We start from the raw sequence: 9,600 nt of genomic DNA on the forward strand, positions 1-9,600 counted from the left end.
CAATCATTGTGGTCCCAACTGAAAGATAAAGAATTATTTAATGGTAGTACCACTTCTTTAAAAAGATAGCTCAAAGAACTTGGGTTTAAGTGGATGAAGGATAATCCACGACGAGGACTTATGGAATTACCTAAAGTTGTTTATAAAAAAATACAATTCTTGAGAACTTATAAAAAAGCGAAGGCTGAAGGTATATACCAATTCGTGTGTCTCGATGAAACTTATACATTTTAAAATTGGATCATTGGTCATTCTTGGCAAAATGACAATATAAAGAGTGTTAAAACCACTAAAACGGATGGCAAAAGGTTTGTTGTATTAAGATAAGTTGTTAAATGAACATTTAAATAAATAATATCATTGCAGATATAATATAGTCCATGCTGGAAATGAAACCGGATTTATAGAGGGTGCTGAAGCAATATTTTGTTCAAAAACTCAACTTAGTGATTATCATGGGGAAATGAACCAGGCAAATTTCTTGAAATGGTTTGAATATCAGTTGCTGCAAAACTTAGAGAATTCTTCTCTAATTGTACTTGATAATGCACCTTATCACAGTATGTTATTGCATAAAACTCCGAATATAGGATGGTCAAAAAGTGCCATTGAAGAGTGGTTGACAGAAAAAAATATTCCCTATCCCCATATGATGTTTAAAACAGAACTGTTGCGCATCGTTTCTCAGTAAATATACAGATATAATTTTACATATAAATGTCCTTTATTTTAAACATTTTTTTAGAAATAAATCACAAACCAAGTATATAGTGGACGATATCGCAGAACGGTATGGACACAAAGTTTTACGTCTTCCTCCTTACCATTGTATCTTTGAACCTATTGAATTAATTTGGGACATAGCAAAAATTATTACAATAGGCACATTGGTAGAGATGTTAACAGCGCTAACAACTGCCTAAACATGTGGCATGAGGCAGTTTACATGATTACTCCTGATATGTGGAAAAACTCTATTAATCATACTGAAAGAGAAATATTTAAATGGTATGAGAGAGAAAGAATATTTGATCGTCAAGAAATTAGTCCAATAGTATTAAATGTTAATAGTGGAGATAGTGACACTAATGTGGAATAAGATTCAGAAAATGTTTAGTTCGTTGATGTTGTTTTTTTGATGTTCAATATTAAAAAATATTTTATTTTATTGCTTGTGGTTTTATTTTGATTATATTTATTGTTTGGTAACTCAGTAATAATCATACCACTTTTATTGTGGAATTCCTTACTTTGTGAAATCTATTCATGAATGTAATTAACAAAAAACAAATGACACTCATTTTTAAATTCCATTTAATATAGTGTGTAAAATTTCTTAATTTAGATTTCTTAATAAAAAGAAAGCCTATTTTCTTTACTTTAAAACAGTTGATTGCAAAATATACTAGGCCTATTGGTAACTAAGATTTGGTTTGTCAAAGTGTGATGCAAAGATTTTTTACTTTCACAGATATTTTTCTAATTCCTTTCCTTTTACATTAATTCAGGTATATACAAGTCGTTAGATGAACCTTATCTTGATTAGCGTTAGTCCCAGAGTATTTTGGAACAAGACCACTTTAAGGTACAAAAAGTAAGCTTTTTGGTAATGCATATACCTAAATGTACAAGAAACAAAGATGTAATGAAAAATATAAAAACCAAAACTGTTAAAAGTAGAAAACTTTAGAGAACCATATCTTGGTTAAAATTAGTCCTAGCACCTTCTACAATAGACTATTCTTAAGATAATTGATTTTTCTCTTTACTAAATGTACCACTGAATATACCTTACACTGCGTAGACAAAAGGTGTACACGAAAATTTGCCAAAAATAGGGACAATGGCTCAAAAATTGTAACGTATGTAAACTATTTTACTTACGTACACAAATATTCTAGGCCCTTTTGCTAGTGTCGGAAGAGTTTGGGTGAGGTTCTTTTAAAAATCATATACAAGCTGTTTGTATTATCTTTAAAATTAAAATAAATTGGGCACCATCCGTTAATCATTTACCCTCGTAAGGAAACGAGCTCAGATAAAGAAATAAAATAAAAAATTTTAAACAAAGCTAATCTTTATTATTTTGTTATAAACAAAAAGTTATTAGAAGATTCTAGGAGAATTACGTCATCCAGAAAAAGGAATAAACAGTCTCTATTTAGGTATTATATTACAAATATTTATACGTGCTTATACGAAACTAGAATTAAAATTATATCATAAGAAAACAAACATTTTATATCTTCGCATTAGATTATGAATAAGAAATACGTATATGAAAATACAATTATATTTTATCCCAAATTTCGAAATTCGTTCACATAAAAAATATAATTATATAGAAGATATTTATATAATATGTAGATATTTATGTAACTAAAAGACCAATAATAAATCACATCACTGTTACTTAGTTCATAGATAATCTTCACTGTTCAATAAAAAAAATATAAAATTGGTACCATCTGAATTATCCAAATGCTTGTGTGTCTTGTAGAAAGGATATAATTTTTACCAACTAGGTACTCAGGCAGGGATTTTAAAACGTTGAATCTATTGGCAGCATAAACATAGTATCCACCATAAAAATATATAGGATTGGGCGGCTAAGCAAACGGACTATTACACAAAAAGCACTTATACCAAACGGTAATTCTTCGAATTGCTGAGGATGTAATGTAATGGTGGCCAACTATACATTCTGGTTTCAGAACACATGCCATAAATCCATAGTTACTTAGATAACCTTCAGCCAATAAACATAGTTCTGGCAACTATTAGTGCTCCCGGTAAGGATCTAAAATAAATATTTAATTAAAATATAAAAGAAAAAAAGGATAGCCAAGCGGGCTGGGCGGCTGGCTTCTCCTTCGCTTCACTGCGAGAGATGTCAGTTCAATCCCCAGCTCGGTGTACAGAAAACAAAAAGGCTAACGCAGCAGTTTAAAATTCTAAATGAATCTGCGGCTTAGTCTAGAATATGCTGGTATCTGATCGGCCTATGGTGGAGCAGTACGGCAAGAGATAAGGGCTTGCGGCTTGGTGATACTCCTCCATAGATCCCTACCGGAAGGGCGTGTTCCGCCTAAATACCGGGTATATACATATACAGAAAAAAAAGAATTTTTTGGCTTACCTCATCAAGAGAACACTCAAACAAAATTTTGTTCTGTATTCTGAACGTTCAGAGACAAAAAAAGAGATATGAATTGTCGGAAGGTTACGATCGCTCGGATTTTGAAGCCAAAGTAGGAGCTATTAGGAACTACAGTTTAATCCTTCAGGTAATTTAGATGCACTCGGCGGATATATGACTTGAGCAACATTGATTTGAATATTTACTAAGAATTAAAGTAATTCATTTTTAACCCAGATATTACTACCGTCCTTCTAAAAGGCAGTGTAAATTATGCGTAATTTAGGTTAGTACAGCTACCAACTGATAGATGGCTCTAGATGGAGTGTTTTCAAGAGCCAGCATTCAACAAGTTTTAACGATTTTAGTGCTCGCACATGCTGTAATTGTGAGGTTATCTGTGTAAATTGCCAGGTTTTGGACTACAAAATGGATGCTTATAATTGGAGGTAAGTCTAGAATTAAAAAACTGTTATTTCACGGCATTGGCATGTGGATTATTGTATAATAGGGACTTATGTACGTATATTCTTGGCTCGAATAGTTGTCACGTTGTTTCAAAGGCTCGCCGCTTGGGATTTCATTTTGTTCTTTTAAAAGGACGGTAGTAATTAGTACTACCAACGTGCGTATTGTTTCAGGAGGCCTCTCAAATTGCATGAACTTTTAGAAGAGCTTGATTCTGATGAAATCCCAGTCCCTCCAGATGGTTTGATCATATTTTCCGCAGAAAATGCCAATGATGATGTCACCGATTGCGACTCCGGCGATGAAGAACTAACTATAATAAACAATTTACCGGGTAGTCAGTTGAGAAGCGATGTAGAACTTGTTTTTGACAACGCGACTGAATTACCACAAGATTCTGTGAATTCCAGCCTACCAGAAGAAGATTCGGATGATGACAATATACCATTGGCTTTGTTTCTTTCCAAGGAAAAGCTGCCCCATCAATTAGAGAAGAGAATATCTGCACACTGGATTCAAGGAGACTTGTATCAACACCCTGATTGTACTTACTGGAAAACTCAATTGGGACCGAAAATGACTCAGTCGCCGATGGAAATTTTCAATTTGTTTTTTGATGATGAAGTCATCAATTTGGTTACCGAATACACTAACATCTACGCAGGACAAAGAAATCTTTTGAACGACATTACTCAAAATGAGATTCGATCTTTTATAGGCGTTCTTGTATTGAGTGGTTATGTGGTTGTGCCGAAAAGGTACATGTACTGGGAAAATCGTGACGATTCGCACAACGCAATGGTGGTAGCTGCTATATCTAGGGATAGATTTTCCCACATAATGAAAGTTTTGCATGTTTGCAATAACTTGTCATTAGATACATTTGATAGATTTGCCAAGATGCGACCTCTGTTCGACGTAATAAACAAAAAATTTATACAATTTTCCCCTTTAGAACAACATCACAGCATAGATGAGGCAATGGTTCCGTATTTTGGTCGCCATCCCACAAAACAATTCATCAGGGGAAAACCAATCCGTTGTGGGTACAAAATGTGGGTAGGAGCCCTTCGTCTGGGATACATAGTTTGGTTTTCTCCTTACCAAGGTAATTCCACTACAATACCTGAACAATATAAAGTCCTTGGATTGGGTGCATCAGTAGTTCTATCCTATGCAGACAGATTGAATGAAGTATGGCCTCAAAGGCGATTCCATCTTATTTTTGATAATTATTTTACTTCTATTCATTTACTGCACGAGCTAAAACAAAGAGGCATATTTGGTACAGGCACTGTAAGGGAAAATCGCACCATGAAATGCCCTTTACCCTGTTCATCTATTATGAAAAAAACTGAACGTGGTAAATACGAGTATCGTCTTGATAAAAATACAGGAATAGTGGTTTGCCGCTGGCATGATAATAATATCGTTTCTATTGCTTCCAATTTTGTACCAGTAATGCCTTGCTTCTCTGTAAAGAGATTTTCACAAGCAGAGAAAAAACATATTCAAGTTCCTCAACCAAATATTGTTAGAATATACAATAACTTTATGGGTGGCGTTGATCGTAGTGACCAGAACATCAGTTTATATCGAGTGTCCATAAGAGGAAAGAAATGGTATTTTCCCCTTTTTGCTCATTGCGTTGATATGGCTATTCAAAATGCGTGGCAGATTCACAAAACTCAAGATGGTAAACTGGATCAACTTGAATTTAGAAGATCTATTACAACTAATATTTTGGAAACTTTTAAAAAAGAAACAAAACGCGGACCTTCTAAGCGGAATTCGAATTCGGTAGCCAATTCAAGATATGACGGTATTAACCACTTTGTTCTTTATCAAGAAAAGCAATCTCGATGTGGATATTGTCACAAAAAAGTCCAGTTTTTGTGTGAAAAGTGCAAAATACCTTTACATCCAAAATTTTGTTTTAAATCCTTTCATTCTTTGTAAATTGATACTAATAAAATATATATGATATCTGGTACCGTATATTACTACCGTCCTTTTAAAAGAACATGTCAAAACTTGACAGGTATCGTCATAAAAAAATATATGATTGTGTTTTTTGGTTCCATATGCTATAATTTCCATGAAAATTCGAAATTAATTCAAAATGTTAACAATAAAAGTTTCAGTAATATCTGGGTTAAAACTTTGAAAAATAATTTGGAACTTAAAACGGTTACAAAATGGTGTGAGTAGATCTCGGATAATATGAATCTTAAAGACTTTTACGTTCTTTTGAAGCGGAAGAACAAGCGGAAGTTTTTTCTGTAAAGCAATGCCCATATCTATACCCCCGTGGAAAAAAGTTATGGGTAATAAAGGAGAAATCGCGCTTTTCCGTATTTTTTTTTTGCTTCATTTTCTGAATAAATTTTTGTCGAAAAACATATTTTTGACTTTTCAAAAACTGACATTTTGATAAAAACTTTAATTTTGAACAGCTTTCCTGTATATGTACATGTATGAAAAGTACATAGAATTCATCCAAATGCACCCTAGGGCAAGTAACTAATTCACCACTTTCTCAAAAACGCACCCCTTTAAAAGATAGGACTCCACGGTTTTCTCATATTTGGGCATCCATTAAGCATATTAAGCAATAAAACCACTTTAACGTTGTAGTTCCTTTTTACAGTACATAATCAATAGTCTAAAAAATATTCTACACTGTGTCCGTAAAGTATGGACCAAATTATTTTTTAGCTAAACAGAGCATTATAAAAAATAATCCTGAAACACGTCGATTTTTGATTTTAATTTACCGTATTTTAAAATAATATTCTAATATACAGGGTGAATTACTTTCGAGTAATGACGTCGCCGTCATTTTTTTTAAATGGAACACCCCCATTTTGTCTCAATTTTCGGATTACTCTAACTGAGCTAATTCCAAAAATGTTACACATGTTGATTCAAATTGGTACAGGGTAGAAAAAAATACAATAGTTTTGTGTGTGTTCAAAAAGAAACGCGTTAGTTAAATTAACAATATTATCAAAAATACTTATTGTCTAGCGGACAGAATATGATGAAATATATGACTTTATAAATGTTGGAACTGCAGCCCTTGCTGTATTTGACAGTAACCCAAACTTTGTACAAATTCTTGTTAAACCTTGTTTATTGTGTCTTGAGAAATATTGTTTATTGCTGTCAGAATTTTCTGTTGTAATTCTTGAATATTTGCTGGTTTCGTTAGATACACAACATTCTACAGATGGCACACATAACAGATCCACATAAAATAATCCAAAGGATTGAAATCTGGTGACCTTGCTGGCCATTCAATAGGTCCACGTCTACCAATCCACCTGTTCGAAAAAAATTCATCTAGGTACCTTCTAACATCTACAGCATAATGTGGAGGTGCACCATCCTGTTGAAACCATAAACCTTCATCAAAACCTCCAAGATTACGTCTGCTGGGAAACAAATTACGTAAAGTAGGTACGAGATACCCCCTTAAAAACTCAGGGTACGGTGCCCCGTTTAAATTACCTTCGAAAAAGTAGGGTCCGATGATTCGATTTCTTACAATTGCAGCCCATACATTTACCTTTTGCGAGTGTTGTGTATGATGCTCACGCATCCAGTAGGGGTTTTTTTGCCCAGTATCTACAATTCTGACGGTTAACCTCGCCATTTAACGTGAAAGTCACCAGAAAAAATAATGTTTTGTACCAACAGAGGGTCTCGGTGGCAGTTATCCATAATTGCTTCGCAAAATTGCATTCTTCTATCGGGATCATCTTCGTTTAATCCCTGCACAAGTTTAATTTTATAAGGATGCTATTTTTCAAGCTTAATAGTTTGTGTACCGTTGTTTTGCTAACACCGATATCGCGACTAACTTTACGCACAGAAGTGTGCGTTTCTTCTTCAAAACTAAGTAAAACATCTAATGCTTTGTCCACCCTCTACCAATTTGAATCAACATGTGATACATTTTTGGAATCAGCTCAGCTAGAGTAATCCAAAAATTTAGACAAAATGGGGGTGTTCCATTTAAAAAAATGACGATGACGTCATTACTAGAAAGTAATTCACCCTGTATATTAGAATATTATTTTAAAATACGGTAAATTAAAATCAAAAATCGACGTGTTTCAGAATTAGTTCTTAAAATGCTCTGTTAAGCCAACAAAGAATTTGTTCCATACTTTACGGACACAGTGTATACATTACAATTCAATATGTTATGTTTAACGGTCTAAACTCTAAACAGTCAGAAATGTAAATATTTTCTTATAGAAATTGTGCTATTAAATAATTTTAAATGGAGTGTAATAATGTTTTTCTGTTATGTATGTAAGGAGATATTTATTTTTGTATTTTGTTTTGTTTATTAATTAGGGCTCTGAGATGTTTACATTGTTTAAATTCGCATTTAGTTTTAACAGCAAATTATATATAATTGAAAATATACTTTGATTTTGATTTTATTCTTTTAATAATTTGGGTAAATTGAGTCTCCGTCTTCATCTTTATTTTCTTCAACAACATCCCTAGGTTCCGAATATTGCGATTCCACATAAGTAAATATACTGTTGTACGTAACTTAGCTGACGGCATCTGTTGTTTTACAGTTTCATTACAAATGTTTAGCTAGCATGCAGGCTATCCAATTTCTTTAAACAAATACGGCACACCTAATAAGTATCTTGTTAGTTTCACGACGCTTGAGGCCATCAGAACACTAATAGAAGGACGAAAAGGATACGTTTCCTTACATAGGAAGTGTCTACTGATCAGAACGGAAGGAAGCGTGTATGGTTTCGAATAGGAATCGTTGAATTTTCTGCAACTGTTTGCTATTTCAAACCAGATAATACAAGTGCTATGCAATTTTTAAGTAACTAATTTAAATTATATATTAATAAAAAATAATAATTTATGGTATGAAAAAAATCCTAAAAATGACTTAGTTTTTCGTTTGGATATTATTGATACCTAATATTCACGTTTTCATAGGAAAAATACACACAAGAGAAAAGTACAAACAGCTTGAACTAAACTATAGTTTTATATTGTAGATTTTAAAAAGTCAATTGGCCGATGTAGTGTCAATTGGCCTCGAATACTTCATATTATAATTTTTAAGATAGTTTGTTTGTAATCTAAGTCTATATCAGAGTAACATTATTTTGGGCAGGTAATGAGGTACCTAAAAAGGTACAGCATGTAATATCTAGTAATTAGATGCAAAGTATTAAGCAGTGGACTTTAAGAAGAAGAATGGACCAATTTATTAGACCAATATGATAGTAAATATCTGCTAAGTTCAATATCGGGGTAGCGTGTAGGTACTAGCGGGAAAACTAACGCTCTATTTATTTTTCCAAGGCAATCAAATGACTGAGAAACTTTAACACAAAACCAAACTTTAAGTGAAACTGACGACCAGAAACAAAAACGGATAATTAATGGAAGCAAATGAACGGTGGATCAACACAAACTGCAATGTAAGTAAGACAGCTTTGATGTTCGGAAAAAATAAGGAATTTGTCAGTGTCGGATTTAAACAAAAGATAAACATGTTAAGAAATTAAAACGGTACGATAATCATAAACAAAAAGGCGATGAACCAGTTTGCCTGGAACATCAAGAAGAAGCAGAACTAATCTGACTTGACAATGGCAAGTGTGACCTTGCCGAAACGTCGCCAAAACAATGGTTTTTCTAAAAACCAAAACTATTTAGTTTTGTCAAACCTGGAAAACAACTGAAACCATATATATATATATATATATATATATATATATATATATATATATATATATATATATATATATATATATATAATATATATATATATATATATATATATATATATATATATGTATATATATATATATGTATATATATATATATATATATATATATATATATATTTATATATATATATATATATATATATATATATATATATATGTTATTAGTAACACAACTGAGTTTCTGAAATTAAAGATTTATTAAAA

The sequence above is a fragment of the Diabrotica undecimpunctata genome, chromosome 7 (assembly GCF_040954645.1).
Source record: "Diabrotica undecimpunctata isolate CICGRU chromosome 7, icDiaUnde3, whole genome shotgun sequence".
NCBI classification, from domain to species: Eukaryota; Metazoa; Arthropoda; class Insecta; order Coleoptera; family Chrysomelidae; genus Diabrotica; species Diabrotica undecimpunctata.